We start from the raw sequence: 17,311 nt of genomic DNA, 5'->3' as shown, positions 1-17,311 counted from the left end.
ATCCCGGACAACACTGATATTCCTCCCCTGCTTTTCACCCTCAGCTGAGGTAATATTGAGTATTAATAATAGAACTGGGCTAAATTTGGAGCTGGAGGGGCACAGGGGGGGGGAACCTGGGTGGGAACGGGGCGATTTCAGTTTGTTTTGTCCTGTTTCCATGCTCGTCCACGGATTTGTCTCGGATTGCCTGGATGTTGCCATAGTGACCTTTGATAAATCCATGTTATGGATGCTGTGAAATATAAAGCCCCATGACAGGGGAGGGGGAGTTCAGGGAATGGAGCAGGGGGCTGAGAGCTTCAAAGGCGTCAGATTGGGCTGATTTTGCCCTCCCATCTAATAAATGCTTTTCTCTTAATTTAAAAATATGTGTCTCCTACACTGGAAATTCATCCCACTTCGGGGAAGTTTATATGGGAAAATTCACGTTGGCTGAATTTGATCGGTCTCTTAGCATTTATATTTATTTAATATTGGTAAAAATCCACCTTTGCCTCACTGTTCCCGTTCTTTCCGAGTGTTTCCTCAATCGGGAAAGGAAATAACACATTCGGATCATTCTTCATCTCCAAAGGCAAAGACTTTTCACTTGTTTACACGTGGTCACTTGAAAAGTCAAAGTTTAATCCGAGCTGGAGAGAAAGGAGTATTAGGAAAAGGTTCTTCACAAGAGGGTGGAACAGGGAAGTGGTGGCGGCCCCAAACCTACCAGATTTCAGGAAGTGTGGGACAAGGCTCTCAGGAACATGGTTGGATTCTTGGGGTTGTCCTGTGCAGGGTCAGGAGTTGGACTTGATGATCCTGGTGAGTCCCTTCCAACTCAGGATATTCCATGAATTTGTGATTCCATGAACCATGAGCAGAAATAGGTGCTTTGAGGGGACTTACTTCACTCTGTGTCTTAAACACCCAATCTAGGATAGGACTCAACATTAAAATGATAAATTTAAGGCAAGGGAACCCCCAAATTAAATGCACCTATAGCTGTTGTTACCCCCAGCAATGAGCACCCCACTTTATCACTAAAAACAAGGAGGATCCATCATTTCACAGCGTGTGGTAAAGGCAGGACCCAAAAGCAGCTCCAGAGAATCCTCCAGGCCTCTGTTGCAAAGACTTCAAACCCCCTGTTCCTCCTTCCTGGTCACTGCAAAGTCACTGAAGCATCCGAAGAGCTTCTCATTCCACTCTGGAGGACGGTTTATCCCAGCAATCCTAAAGCACCATCCCAAAACCGGGGTGAATGCTCCGCGTGTCTCTGCAGCCGACAGCCAGAGCCCCGCTGATTAACGGGATTGAGGGCTGAGGGGGGAATTAATCCCCCTTAACCACGGCCAGTGCAAACATAAGCCCCTGCTTTAAGCCAGGTTTCCTGCTTTTGTCAGGGAAAGGTCACTGGGGAGGGCACGTCCTGCCGTCTATTTTGGACAATTAGCTAATGATGAATCCCACAGAGGGGTCTGTGACAACAGAGGCAATTTTGGGGGATGATCTCCCTGCCAAAGACCAGCACTGGTGTCGTGTTCTCCTCAATAGTTATGTTATCTGGGAGGGCTCTCCAGCTTTGCTGGCCTCTGACTGGCACTGCTTTCTCATCCAAGGGGATCCAACCACAATTCCAGTGTTGTGGGGTTTGTTTTAGGACTGCCAAAACTGAAGAATCACAGAATGATTTGGGACTTCAAAAGGTCATCGAGTCCAATCCCTCTGCCATGGACAGGGACGTCTTTTGCTAGATCAGGTTGCTCAATGACACAGTCTGAACACTTCCAGCGATGGACCATCCACAATTTCTCTGGGAAAACTGTCCCAGTGCCTCAAACATCCTAAAATATTTCCCCTTCACACTCAATTTAAAGCCACCCTCTCCCAGTTTATAACTTCTGACCCTTGTCCTGTCACTACAGGCCTTCATAAAAAGTCTCTTCACATCTTTCTTATGATTGACATGTAATTTCTTACATATTGAAATATGTAAATACATTCTTATATATTGAAATCTATATTCTTATAATTTCTTATCTATTGAAAGGTCATAATAGGGTCTTCCCAGAGCCTTCTCTTAACTATATCATAAACCCATATTAATGACACCATATACATATGTAGATATAAGTGTGACTGTAAAATGCTTTCAAAAATTGCCTCAGTTGTGGGACAATTTTAAGCAAATTTCTGGGAATAATCAGACATTCCATTAAGCTCAGAGAGAATCAACAAAATCAAGTGGAGAGCAGAGGTCACAGAATCTTAGAATCATGGAATGGTCCTATTAGGGTCATTCCTTACTGGGTGCCAGAAAATCAGCTAAAACAAGAGTCATCTTATGCACCTCAAATGCAAAACATCTTTACCTGTAACTTGTTTGTCCTTCATCATGAAGAACTTGGGCTGGTGAGGGACTTTAGACAAGGGTCTGGAGGGATAGAACACAGGGAATGGCTTCCCACTGCCAGAGGGCAGGGTTAGATGGGATATTGGGAAGGAATTGTTGTCTGAGGGTGGGGAGGCCCTGGCACAGGTTGCCCAGAGAAGCTGTGGCTGCCCAAATCCCTGGAAGTCTCCAAGACCAGGTTGCAGCAACCTGGGCTAGTGGAAGGTGTCCCTGCCCATGGCAGGGGATGGGACTGGATGGACTTTAAGTTCCTTTCCAACCCAAACCATTCCATGATTCTGCAGCCAAGTTATGCCAGGCTGGGAAAGCAACAACAACAAAACCCCAACCCTCCAAAAATCCCAAGTTCCTTGCAGCAAAGATAACAAGCAATTGAGATGAGTAGGGAGGGAAACAATGGATTTTCCAGTGGGAGAATGACTAAAAGGAGCTCAAACACCCTTCCACCAACGAGTCTCCAGCTGAAGCAGCGAAGAGAACAGTGAAACAATCCGCGGGTTTCTTTGACTTGGTGATGGAATTGCTCTTTTTTATGTCTTAAAATCGGCTTTAAGAGAAAAGAAAAAAAGCAAATTATTTAGTGTAGTCGCCAGCAGGACACTAGGTGGCCCACAAACCACACACACACACCCCCTCCCAGTCACCCCCCACGCTCCTGGCGAGCTGTTGTAGGGCCCAGAGCAAAGCCTGGAGGGCACATCTGTCACAGCTCTGCGTGGTACTGCCAGGGATATTGCCCATTACACGATTTGTACATATTTAGGCTTAGCCAACCTAAGCTGATTGCAGGTACTTAAAATTGCTTTTGTGCCATGAACACTTAACGCTAAACCTCTTTTAATTTGCACCGTGCTACTCAGAGAGATCATATCATTCTTCTGGGCAGCATAAATTCCCCCATCTGGCAATCCCAGCCCGCTCGGGTATTTCTTTTAATATTAATTAAAAAAAAAAAAAAGAATTTAATAAGGATTTGGGGTTCTTTATTGAGCTTTTATTGTCCGGTCTTGTAATTGAATCACTCTGCTGTGACAGCACGACTGAGGCTGTTATTAGCAAATTCTATAAACAATGGGCTTGATCCCTTTATGAAAAAGCATTGTAGGGGGAATAGTTAATCTGGGCTAAAAAAAAAAAAAAATAAAAATGAAGCTCTGGGAGGGGAAGGAAGGGGGGAGGGGGGGGGGAATACAATTGCAGATTCCAAATATTTAAAACTGTTTCTGCCCTTTCCCATTCCAGCCCCCTCCTCCCTCCACGGCCCTTCTCCCACCGCCCGGCTGCTCAAATCCCTTTTTGTTCTTTGTGCCCCGAGCCTCTGAGGCAGAACTCGTTTGCAACACGATCAGAGGGAGGAAATTTTGTCCCTGAGAGAAGCTGGTGCTGCTTCTCTGGGCCACTTCGGGTTTTTTCGGTGGCAAACCACCACGTCTGGAAAGCTTCAGGCTTCAAACGCGCACCGAAGAGGGGGAGGTAGAGTTCATCAGGCAGTGCTGGCATTTAATTTGGACACCTCCAGTGAAATGAGTCATTCTGGGCTCCCTTTGTAGTCAGCAGAGTTCTAGGCAAAAATATGGGTGGTGTTGGGTGCAATTCATCCCATTCCAAAGTAAAAAATTAGGCAACTTTATGGATATTCCCCAATCATAATGTACTCGAGCATAATTTCCATTGGCTACAAAAGCTCCAAGGACCTGCACTTTACTGCTTGAAATGAAAATAGACTTGAAATGAGCATAGAATAGACTTGAAATGAGCATAGAATTTCTACTGGCATCAAGTTTTCCAACTGGCACTTTATCTCCTTGGGCTTCTCTTCTCTCATGCCAAAAATAAAGGTGGGTGAATGAGCAATCCTATTGGAACAACAGTTCCGTGTTCTGCTGTTCCAGGGCTTATTCAAGGTCCACAGGGTGTTAGACAAGTCCCTGACCATAAAGTCGACATTGGAAAGGCTCTGTTTCATTGTCTGAGCTCTTGACTCAGTTCATAACTTCTCCAAAGGGGCAAAGTCTGTGTCTTATTGTGCATTTTTCCAGGTCGCTCCAGGAGCTGAACCTCGGCCGCGGTCACGTAGCACCAGACATGAATCCCAATAAATAACTGATCAGGGCTGTGATGATAGTGAGGGTAAAGAATTATTGATCAATGCCTTATCAGAAGAGTTCTAAATGGGAACTTTAACCCAGAGCCTGCAGAAATCAGTGGAAACATCGTGGAGTTTCTCGTGGCATTTGGACCAAGTTTCTAAAGACCTTGTTTGACCAGAGCTAAGAGCAGGTTTTTATAGGCACTGAAAGTAAGGCTGGTTTAGGCTTAAGAAGAGATATCTAATGTTCAAATATAAAAGAAAGGAGACAATTATGTGACTAACAGGCATGAAAATCAGACAAAGAGGCAGAAAGAGGAAGATCTTGATGAAGATTCATCAAACGATTATGTGGCTAATAGGCACGAAAATCAGACAAAGAGGCAGAAAGAGGAAGATCTTGATGAAGATTCATCCATAGATGAATTTTTTTTGTATTCAACAGAAAGACCCTCTTTGAGCAAACCATGGATGCTGGGACATCAATCAAATTTGGAAAAGGATGAGTGTTAAGAAGCTGGATGAGAGCTGGGGACATAATAAGGGCTTGTAGAAAGAATTAGTTCTAGGGGCGGCGATGCAAAGTCAGATTTGAGGTTTCTTATGGGAAAAGTGGATCATCTTCACATTTTTGCTTGATGAATTCCTTGTGATGTATCCAACTAGATGGGCCACTTGAAGGCAAAAATGTCAAGATATATAGAAAGTCACTGGTAGGTGTGAGAGAAGGAAAGGAAAAGAAAGTTATTTCTATAAAATATTGATAAACAGAACGGCTCGGATTTACCAACTTGAGCTTTATTTGAGTAAGGAATTAGGTTTGGGAGGAAATGGTATTGGGGAAGGCATAGGAAAAGGGAACAAATTTCAGAATTCCACTCCAGAAACAGGATTGGTGTAGGAAATGCAGATACTCAGAGGTGTAGGAGAAGGATGAGGAGCCACAAGTTCCAGAAAGGGAAATTACATCTGGATAGAAGGGAAAATATTCTCAAATCTCAGGTGGGCAGGGGGACAATGTGACTTTGGGTACAGCCCTTTTTTGAGCAAGGAGTGGGTGTTCCAAAATACACACATGTGTGTACAGAGAGTTAGAAAAGTGGACGGGAAAAGCACAGTGAGATTGAGCACCAAAGCTGGGAATAAATTAAAAATTTCGCTGATAAAAGAGCTTTTTGATCCGAATTTTACTTGTATTTCAGCCATGACTGAATGGAGAAATAAACTGGCATCTCTCCCCAGGATGAATTATGTGATTGGTACGTTTTTGAACCACAATATATAGGTTTGGACAATATATTCGAACACACGTGCCAGGCATTTTTTTTTTCCTCCTGTGTAACGTATAGAAAAAAAAAATAAAATAAAAATCAAGCCAATGATTTTAATGTGATGCAATTTGAAAAGTTGAGCTTTTGGGGGTTTCTATGGTCACAGACCGGTGTTTATAAGTTTGGTCTTCCCCCAGCAGCTAAAGGGGAGCCTGGTGACCAATAGGAAAGCAAGACCTCATTCTCCACATTCCATTAGCTCCATAATTCCACATTAAATGATGGGTTTAGTGCCATATGGTGAAGTCTGATATGAAGAAGAACAGGGGAAAAATTAATATATAGACACACATACACATATATGCACACATATACATGAAATATATATATATATATTTATACATATATATTTTGCACAATTAACCTGCCTGGTTTCCTTTAGGAAATGACAGATTTTGATGAAGTGAAGCGAAAATTTTGAAACCTTTGCACTGATTCCTCCTGCTGTTAAGCTTTGCTTCAGTCTGGATTTGGGGTTGGGATTTCTTTTTTTTTTTTCATTTTAACTTGAACTCCACGGAGAGCCTCCCTGCAATTCTAATTTTCTGGAGTCAGCCTGGAAACCACAGAGCAAAATTCTTTCCAGGCACTCTGACTTTCGACACGTAACCTAAATAACAATGCTGCTTTTACCTAATGGTCTAAACATCTTAAGCATTAAATGAGGGATGAATTTGCCATGAGGTCAAGAGTTAAAAACTCTTGAATAAAAGAGTATTGAGAGGGTGCATGTGAAAGACAGGGGGGGAATATGATTTCCATGCATCCATTTTCTTTTTTCAGATTACAATTCCACCAGCAAAAGTGCTCTGGATTTATGTTATTGGTGTTCCAAGTTCATCCCAAACCACAAAGTAGAAAGGTCCTGGTGTTCATCTGCTCAGCCTTCACCTGGTTCTGAACACCAAAAGCCAAATTGAGCTTCCTTAGGCAGAAGAAGTCTGCTAAAATTTGCCTTTTTAGTGTCATTATTGAAGCAATTTCAGGAGCTCCAACCAAGATCCTTTCACACATCAAAAAAAAGCCTCATAAAAGACAGAATTTTGCTACAGAGAGAGAAAAAAAGAATGAGAAAAATTAGAGTTTTTAATTATAAGAAGGGGGGGGAAGTGCAATAAAGGTGAAATAAAATATCCCTAAAACAATGCAGATCTGTGAATTCTGGTTCAGTGAGAATTTGAACAGTGACTTCCCAGCAGGGGTTGAATTAAAAGGTGGTGCCACCAGCCCTGGTCCATTAGGATTTATGATATAAATCAATTATCACTCCCAGAGGTGAGTTTTGCTTTTCCCACAAGTTCTGCTCACGCTGAGACTTTCTAGGAAAGGAAAGCACATCTTAAATGAGCTGTCTAAAATTAAAAGCTTGTCTAAAATTAACACTGGGGGGGTGTTTTTGGGGAAATTTCAGCCTTGCTCTCAGTTTAAGTTTCTAATCCAGACCTGAAGGGAGAAACTCAGCTCTGGACAACCTTTATTTCACCTCCCAGAGCTGACTTTGGGCACAGATGAGCTTTTCCATGTCAACCCTGACCCCACACAAGGTCCCAACACACCCTGAGTGTAAATCTCTAATGGTGGGGTATGTTACGATTGTCCAAAGGGAATTAATGGGGTTGGTGATCCTGGCTGGAATCCACCCCAATGTGAGGAATTTCAGGTTGATCTTATTAGGTCTTGGACATGAAGGTGGGGCCAGGCTGAGCCAGGAGTTGGCTGGAAGGTGGAGCTTTTCCCTGACAGACCCAACCACGACCGCGCTGGGAAGTGGTTGGTGGGAATTTGGGAGGTGCTGCTGCTTTTTCCAGTGCCTGGGTCTGTGTTCCTTTATTTTTCTCCTCATGAGGAAAACTGCCTGGACACATCAGTGCTGAGGTGTCACAGCTGGGAAGTCACTCAGTGTGGGACTACCCTGAAGCCCAGGCGGTTGGTGGGGAAGAGGAATGAAGGATCATGGGGTTCAAGCAGGCCAAGGGCCGGGTCCTGCCCTTTGGCCACAACAACCCCCGGCAGCTCCAGGCTGGGCCAGAGGGGCTGGAGAGCAGCCAGGCAGGAAGGGAGCTGGGAGTGGGGATGGACAGGGAGCTGAACAGGAGCCAGAGTGTGCCCAGGGGGACAAGAGGGCCAATGGATCCTGGCCTGGCTCAGGAACAGGGTGGCCAACAGGGCCAGGGAAGTGATTCTGCCCCTGGACTCAGCGCTGGGGAGGCCACCCCTGGAGTGCTGTGTCCAGTTCTGGGCCCTCAGCTCAGGAAGGACATGGAGGGGCTGGAGCAGGGCCAGGGAAGAGCAACAAGGCTGGGGAAGGGACTGGAGCACAAGTGCTGTGAGGAGAGGCTGAGGGAGCTGGGGGGGCTCAGCCTGGAGAAGAGGAGGCTCAGGGGAGACCTCCTCACTCTCTGCAACTCCCTGACAGGAGGGGGGAGCCGGGGGGGGTTGGTCTCTTTTCCCAGGCAACCATCAGCAAGACAAGAGGGCTGGGTCTGCAGCTGTGCCAGGGGAGGGTTAGGTTGGACATTAGGAAGAATTTCTTTGCAGAGAGGGTGCTCAGCCATTGGAATGGGCTGCCCAGGGAAGTGGGGGATTCTCCATCCCTGGAGGTGTTTAAGGACAGACTGGATGTGGCATCAGTGCCATGGGCTGGGAACCACGGCGGGGTTGGATCAAGGGTTGGATTGGATGATCTTGGAGGTCCCTCCCAACCCAGCTGATTCTATGATTCTATGATTCTATGATTCTATGATTCTATGATTCTATGATTCTATGATCATTTCCAGAGAAGGTCAAAGGACCACAATCGACACTCTCAGCATTTTTTTTTTCCCCAGCAGTGCTTTGACAATTCCTCTGCCTTCTCCTGCAGGGCCTCAGGTGATCCAAAGGAATATTTCAATATTCAGGTGATCAAAAGGAATAATTCAATACTCGGTTTTGGAGCTAATAAAGGATTTGTCTCAGAGAAGCACATTCTCAATTCCTAATTCCCACAGGTGAGGTGAAGTTGTTTCCTTCGTGTTTTCCTCGGTAAAGATTCCGATGGTGAATTGTCACTGAGGTCTGACCAACTCTAGGCAGCTGTTTAATAAAGGAATGAGCACTTCAGGAATTCCACTGGCACTGGGAATTTCATACCGAGGCCATTTCAAGAATGGAAGTGAGGAGGAAGGAGAAAATATTATTTTAGGGAGCAAAAAGGTTGAAGCTGCTTCTCTTTTACAGGGGAGGTAAATCAATGTTTGCTGTTTTCCAGCATACTCTGATATAAATGTTTCTGCTTCAAAACACAAAGGCTTTCCTGTGAGCCAAGAAAATGAAGTTTTGTCTCATGTGTTTCACATAAAATAACGAAACGAAAAATTAATCCCACTTGGGCACCTCCTACAATATTCTGAATTCGTTATTGCTAAATCTTTAATTTCTTTGAGAATACAAAGCCTTTTGGGAGGAAACAAGCTGGAAAAGCATTTTCAAGCAATCCTAGAAGGAAATGATGGGGAAAGCTCAGTGAAAAACTATGGCAGCTGCATGGATGGGACTTGGGTGGAGAGGACACCTTGAGAACGAGACAAGAACATGGAATTACTTCATTTTAAAACCAAAAATCAACACTTTTGGACAGTTTTTTTGTGTGCAATACCTTGGTACACAAAGTTCTCTTGTCCTTTCCTAGGAATCATTGTCTTGGTGCAGGAATTTTCTGTTTGAAGATGGAAATATTGGAGAAGCAAGAGGAACCTGGTAAAATTGTCTGCTGGAGGGCACAGGGATGGGAAGAGGGAATGGAAAAAAATCCTGGAAGTGTGCAAAGTAAATTAAGCTACAGGGGGGAACTTTAATTAATCACATGGTTTTAAATAGTAGATGCAGCCAAACATATTCCAGACCTTTTCTGTAGGAAAAGAGGGATCAGCAGGGTATCAACAGGATGTCAACACCAAACCCAACTCATGTTAAGAACATTTCCTGAATGTCACAGGACTTTCTTCACTCTGAACTGGTCATGGAAACTTCCTGGAAAACCACTGGAAAGAACCACATCTCCAAAGGATGTTTCTTTTTAGTGACATTAGATATCTACTGGAAATTTAGAATATCAATCTTCTGGACACATTTTGTCTCTCCATGGAATATCCAGGCAGGATTTTGACCATCCTTTGATGGACCAGGTTTCCAAAAAAAAAAATAATGAAATAGAAGAATTAGCATTGCAGGTTTCTGGGTAAAGTTGCTAAAATACTTTATTTGCAAGCTCAGTAACACAACAAGAAGTTCAAGGAGTTCTGCTCACTTGCCTTTCCCCAAAAGCCAAATTTTTTTCCCGAGAAACACAAAATGAATTTTTCTTTTGTCGATTTGATTGACTCTACCAGCAAATCTCTGGCCAAAAATAGTCATAATCAAGTTTAAAAAAGTTTCAGTCTCTGTTTACTAAAAAAAAAACAACTTGTTTTAAACTAAATCATCTCTGACAGTCACATTTGGGCACGAAACAGAAAAAAATTTAATTTATACTGACTACAGGAAGAGGAAAGTGATAAAGGGAAAATAGGGGAAAATAATCAGGAAAAAGTAGCCATTGAATAGGAAAAAGCCATGAAGAATGTCCCAAGACATCAAGAATGACCAAAATTGAGCCCCGAGAGCTCAAGTGGCAGCTATTTTACAAGAGGCAGAGGTCCCTGGTTGAGCATCTCCAGGTTGTGCTCATCCTGGAGGGTCAGGAAAGAGTCTCAGATGGGGACTTTCAGGTGTTACATCCAGGAGTCTGGAAAAACAGGTTCACAGGTGAAGGAGTGGAGGAGGGAAGGTGACAATCTTTCTTTGAGCCCCATCCCTCTTATTGATTTAAGACACTGAAGGAGCAGAAGGAGAAGTTTGGATGCCAAGAGGGCTGGGATGGTTCTGTGGGAGATTCAGGGGGTCAGAGGAGAGAATTCCATGTCACTTACCAGGAGGAGTGGTAGGAGACCCAGGTCACTTCAGGGAAAAGTCTGGGAGCTGTGTTATGGGAGACAGGGCAGAGGGATGGCAAAGGTGGCGTCGAGTCACTTGGGCAGAGTGGAAACTGCAACAGCACCGTGGAAAATCTAATCTGGGCCATCTGAGAAGGCAATTTTTCATCTTCAGCTTCCCCTTTGCATTGTCACCACTGGACTAGGACACAGCCCCATAAATAATCATACAGGGCTGGAGCACCCTCGAGGTTTGGGGATCCCTGACTGGCCAGAACAGTGCCAGTTTAACCCGAATGGCACCAAAGAGCCAGCTGGGGAACACGACCTTTGAATGGGACCTGGCAGAGCCAGGAGCACTATCAGCGTTCCTGGAAATCAGCTCTAATTAAATTGCAGCTCTAATCTAAAAAACCACCATTTTATGGCTCCAGGGTCGGAACATCCCGATGGCTCCGCGGGAAAACGCGTTGGAGCTCTCACGTAGCCCAGACACGTCTGCTCCAGTTGATTTATTCTGGGATTTTAGGGGTGAATTCCATCTCTAAAGGGCCTCTAAAGAAATTGTGTTGGCATTAAACTGGGTGTTCACCCAGTTCTCTCCATCCAAGAGTCTATTGATGAGTCTTAGATGTTTATTCAAAGCCAATCTTAGATGTCTGTTCGAAGCCAATCACCTGTGAGTCTCCAGTCAGTGGAAAGGTTGGAAGGCTCATCCCATATATTTTAGGTTCAGATTAGTACTTTTTAGCTTTTTGCACTGATGCAGACAGCTGTGTTGACCAGACATCTAAATTTTTTAAAGTAAGTAATCAGGTGAAATAATAAATCTATTTTAGGGCGACGTGAACCCCTTTTCCTTCAGCACTGAAAAGCTTTCTGGGTCACGTTTTCAGGTGCTCCTGCTCAAGGGCACTTTATGTGTGATGAAGACGAATAATCTTAATGAAGATGAATAATCTCAAGGAAGATAAATGACCTGATGTAATTGCAAAGGAACTGAGGCTCCAGGTAAGGTTCCACACGTCACCACCCAAACAGCAAACGTCTCCATGGTGATGGGAGTGCCGAGCAGAACCCACCGAATGTTCCTGTTGCTGAGTGAAGGAGGGGCAGACTCGGCCTTTCTGCAGCTCCATGTGACTGTAGAATCACATTTCTGGGTGCTGGATGGCATTAAATTCACCAGCTCTAAAGGTCTCAGTCCGTGTGGCTACAACTGTCAGGTTTTATCCACCCTTTTCCCCACAAATGACTGATTTTGAAAATGTTTTCGTTTTTGCCCTCAGGTACCTTGTAAACCAAACCTTTCCATTTGTTCTCATTCCCTGGAAGTTGGTGTAAACCCCTCTGCCTGTTTCATCACAGGTTACTGAACCACCTTTGAGGGAAAGTCTCTTCTTTATATGTTTCATGTGAATATGAGGAAAAACTTATTTACTTGGAGGGTCACAGAGTACCAGAACAGGCTGCTCAGAGAGGCTTTGGAGTCTCCTTCTCTGGAGATATTCAAATCCCACCTGGACAAGATGCTGTTCACCTATTCTAGGTGAACCTCCTTTAGCAGGAAAGTTGGACTAGATGATCTCCAGGGGTGTCCTCCAAACCCAACCATTCCAGGACTGTGATCCGGGGAAAACAGGTTTAGTTTCTCTGAGACTGAGTTAAGAGTGTACAGGAAAAACTTTGGAATACATCAAAATTTTAGACATGATATCTTCAAGGTTGACCCATATTCTCTGTAAACAATGGGTCTGTGGGTTCATTTTGTCCCTAACAAGCACCTCCCTTCAGCTTCCCCCCAAACTTCAAGTTGTGATATAAGATAAGGTTCAAGCATCCTTTGTCCTTCAGGCTGTGTGGGAAAGAGTTGTCACCTGGATCTCAGGTGAATACAAACATCATCCAAACCCACATTCAGTCACCACATAACAAGAGGAGGTGCACAGGTCATGTCTTGGGAGTTAAAGGGCAAAGTTTGGCTCAGGTTGCCCAGAGAAGCTGTGGCTGCCTCGCCCCTGGAAGTGTCCAAGGCCAGGTTGGAGCAACCTGTGATGATGGAAGGTTTCCCTGCCCATGGCAAGGGGTGGGACTGGATGATCTTTAAGGTCCTTTCCAACCCAAACCATTCCACGATTTGCTGCTGGGTAGTGCTAATAAGTGAAGAGTCTCTCACCCCATTACCCCCCCCCCAGTCACCTCAGGTAAAATGTGAGACAAGATATCAAGGAAAAAATACTTTCTTTGTACCAAATGCAATGGAGATTTGGGGCTAAATTCCTTTTTACAAAGGTGGGAGGCTACTGCTGCCTGGAAAACCTTCTGATCTCTGGATTGAACTCCAGAGGGGACTGAAAGTCCGTTTCAAAGTCTTTTAAGGAGGAAATATTTTCAGGTACTTAGGAATATTCTCCAGTCCTGTGTGCCTTTCCCTTGAGCTTCTCACATGACACTCAACACCTTTGTGGGGGCAGCTGAGTGAAACCCCTCAGGCAGGATTCACCTTGCAGACCAAGTTGTCCCCATTTCTGTGTCTCCCCGGGGAGTGGGTGTCCAAGATGTTCACATTTCTGTGTCTCCCCATGGATTGGGTGTCCAAGATGTTCACATTTCTGTGTCTCCCCATGGATTGGGTGTCCAAGTTGTCCCCATTTCTGTGTCTCCACATGGAGTGGGTGTCCAAGTTGTCCCCATTTCTGTGCCTCCCCATGGAGTGGGTGTCCAAGTTGTCCACATTTCTCTCTCCCTGTGGAGTGGGTGTCCAAGATGTTCACATTTCTATGCCTCCCCATGGAGTGGGTGTCCAAGATGCCACAGAAGTCACTGCAGGACTGGAGACGAGGAGATCTACTCCAAGACACCCACTCACCAAGTGTTCATGTTCTCAGACTAGCACTGGCTCCTCTTCCTCCTTCACCTTCCCAAATCCTTAGCAAATACATCCACAGCAGTTTAGGGGCAATAATCTCTTGATGGTGCAGACCTGCCCACCCAAGGACCCACTGGAAGGGTGTTTGCCCTCCCCACACCTCCCCAGCCCCCCTTCTGAGTATTGTTTCCTAATTGTGTGCAGATTTTGGAGCAATAACCCCCCTCTCCTTCACTCCTCTTCCTCAGCTCCTAATTGATCAGACACCGAACAGCTGCTGGCTATTTTCTCTTCCCCAGAAACACGCAGTAATTGTATGTATGGGCTCCAAATCCCTAAACATTTGGAAAGGAGAAGGACTTGAACGGGAGCCAGGTCTTTTTTCAGCGCTGGTACCAGCAGCAGTGGCATTTAAATCATATCAGGGGGGCCAGGGAGGGTGGGGGGTTGTTGAATTTGCTGAGATTCACTTGGAGAGAGGGGGAGAAGAAAAAGAGGGGAAAAAATGCTAAAGAGAAGAAAAAACCTGAAACCAGCAATCAACAAACCAAGGCAGCTCAAAGAGTTGGAGTCCATCCCAGCTCCAGAGCGGGGAGGTTACTCCCTAAACCAAAGGGAATTGTTTCTCTCCACGCTCACCCACATTTCCCAAAGTGCCAAGTGGGGCAGCTTCATCCCAGTTTAACCTGAGGGTTCTCCATTGCCACGTTCAGGCCCTGCTCTAATCTCTTGGAAGAAGAAGGAGCCTCAGGAGAGGCAACTCTCAGCCGTGTTGGAGATGTTTCTCCTGCTCCTTCTGCTGTGTGGAAAGTCCAAGCCTGCTGCTCCTCACTAGGACATCCCAGTTTTGTGCCAGAAGTGGGTGAATTCAAGGGTGAATTAATTTGGGACAAAGCAAACATCACAAATCATTTCCCAGAGAATGACAAATCATTATCAAATCATTATCAAATCATTATCAAATCATTATCAAATCACTATCAAACATACAATATCACACACTTGGCTAATTGACCCCTAATTTGACATCAAATCTCTTAAAAATCAACAGTTTTGTTGGGGGAGATATAAGAAGCAGATTAATCAGGCTAAAAGCAAAAAATTTCACCTCAGAAATATTCCTGAGTTCTTTCACTAGAGTTTTAATTCACATGAATTAACTCACCTCCTCATTAGGCTGCTTTTCCAATACTAATATTAAAAATGATGCAAAAAGCAGAGCTCCCACTGCAGTGGGACACATCTCAGGCATCTGAAGGAACCATCTGCCCTGACCTAAGTCATCCATGATCCCTCTCTATCAACACATGCAAACACTTCCAGAAGGTGATTTATCTCATTACTAATGACACAGGTTGGTTGAGCTCAGTTTAGCTAAAGACTGGGTGTTTAACTAGTCCAGTCGAAGCTCAGTTTAGAAGAGATTCAGTAAGTAAATAAGTAAATGGCTAAAATTTGGTGAGATGAGTTCCACCCATGTCTCAAGCTGCCTCAGCTATTTCAGCTGTGGGATTAGTGCCATAAAATCCCAGAGTCGTGGAATCTCAGGATGGTTTGGGTTGGAAGGGAACTTAAAGATCATTTAATTCCAACTCTTCTGGAAGGGACACCTTCCACTAGCCCAGGTTGCTCCAAGCTCCATCCAACCTGGCCTTGGACACTTCCAGGGATTGGGCAGTCACAGCTTCTCTGGGAAATCCAGTCCAGTCCCTCCCCATCCTCCCAGACAAAAATTCCTTCCCAATATCCCATCTATCCCTGCCCTCTGTCAGTGGGAAGCCATTCCCTGTGTCCTGTCCCTTCATTCCTTGTCCCAAGTCCCTCTCCAGCTCTCCTGGAGCCTCTTTAGGCCCTGCCAGGGGCTCTCAGCTCTCCCTGGAGCCTTCTCCTCTCCAGGGGAACCCCCCCAGCTCTCCCAGCCTGGCTCCAGAGCAGAGGGGTTCCAGCCCTGGGATCATCCCCGTGGCCTCCTTTGGACTCATTCCAACAGGTCCACATTTCCCTTGTGCCATCTTCATTTGATCTGAAATTTAAGGCTGAGCCACACTAAAACCAAGACCTCACATTTCTTCTTCTCAGAGAAGGGCAAAGCAGATAAAATCTTAAAGATCTGATTTTCTGTGTAGTGTCAAAGAATTAGACATGAGATACCTCACACTTGATACTTCTCATATGACAAGAAAAGGCTCAACAATTAGGGATGACTTTTGTGGCTCTCTAGACCTTCCCCCTTCCTGAGTGGTGAGGACTAAAAGCTGGTGTCCATCTGCTCTGTGGAACCTCCATGGAACCACCCCCGGACACACAGACACTGAGATATCCTCACTCTGTCCTGACTTCTTCCTCCAGCACAAGGTTGTAGCAGAATCTATTTTTTTTAAACCCCAAAGGACCATAATCATTATTTAACTTTGAACTTTAGAAAACAAAAAATCTGCTCTATCACCAATTAAAAAAAAAAAATGGTCCCCTATCATCAAAACCTTTCCTTCTGATTTTGTCATCTTAGTAAAATTTGAACTCCTCCAGGGTAAAAAGCAGCCCCTGATATGAAAATGGACACCTGGGCTGCTGACATTTCACTTCAAAAAAGACCAAACAATATGTGATTCCAGGAATAGCTGCTAAAATCTGATTAAAAAAAAAAAAAAAAAAAATTTGTGTGGGCCCTGTAACCTTACACTGGACCTTTGTGACCACTTCCTAGAGAAACAGGAGAAAGCAAAGAAAATTCTTCTTGGACAAATAGCACATGTAATATGACATTGGCCACATTCCTAATAGGTTCTCCCTGCCAGCCATACAAGGATTGTAACCTTAGAGGAGGGATGTGATTGCTGCCTTGGACTGAGCTTGCAGCAGAGTTAGACCTGGCTCAGGTGTAGTTGCTTCCCCAGGTAAAGAAAAGGAGTCTTGGAACCGCATAACTGGAGAAGGGGATTAAGGAATCAGGTCTGTTGGGAATATTATTGGTGCCCACACGGCAGCTTGGCTTTCCTCAGCCTCCAGAAAGTGCCCCAAACCACACAATGGTGACCACACACAAGTGTTTCTCTGTGACCTTGGGGCCAGTGTTGGAGTTTGGATCCTTGAGGAAGCTTAAAACCCACTTAAAACCAGTGCCCAGGATTCCTCATCGCTCCTGATGGGCTGAAAAGCAGCCAAGCCACAAATCCTGAGCAGAAACCTTTCCCTGCAATGCCTGCTTCGTGTGAAATGAAGGTTGACAGATACCCCCTGACATCTTGTTTTGGACAGAACTGCAAGACTTGCAAATGCTGTGCTCCCTCACCCAGCCTTGCATGGGAGGAAAATGAACAAAAAACGCTTGAAAAAGCACATTTTTACAGCAGGGAAACACATCCCCCCACGGAAACCCTGCAATCTAATTTCTGTCTGCGTGTGTGTGTGTTTGATTTGGGGAAATACTCACCACTTTTAGCACGTTTAAACTTTTCATTTTATAGGAGCGCTCAGAAAGCTCATCAACAGCTCGCTGAGGAGTTATGAGAATTAAGGAAAATTAATTGCCAGGGCAAAAGGGATCAGTGGCATCTGCACGCTCTTGTTCTGCAGAGGATTCCTGGTTTTCCCTCGTGTGTGTGACGGACAATCCTTGCACTTGACATCAGTCATGTCGAGGCACGTTCAGAAATTCAGCCCAAATGATTG

General features: G+C 44.9%; 1 long non-coding RNA gene across 1 annotated transcript; it reads right to left on the bottom strand.

Moving 5' to 3' along the window:
* Positions 1-3,560: 3,560 nt before the first annotated feature.
* On the bottom strand, positions 3,561-11,803 carry LOC127462233 (uncharacterized). Its single transcript, XR_007900367.1, has 4 exons — positions 11,750-11,803; positions 10,768-10,919; positions 9,456-9,515; positions 3,561-3,959 (listed from the first exon to the last, which is right to left on the bottom strand). It is a non-coding gene; the product is annotated as an uncharacterized LOC127462233 (long non-coding RNA).
* Positions 11,804-17,311: the final 5,508 nt, after the last annotated feature.

This window comes from Manacus candei, unplaced genomic scaffold (genome assembly GCF_025592945.1).
Source record: "Manacus candei isolate 608988 ecotype Guabito, Panama unplaced genomic scaffold, ASM2559294v1 h1tg000122l, whole genome shotgun sequence".
NCBI lineage: Eukaryota > Metazoa > Chordata > Aves > Passeriformes > Pipridae > Manacus > Manacus candei.
This window is presented reverse-complemented; position numbering and strand designations above follow the sequence as displayed.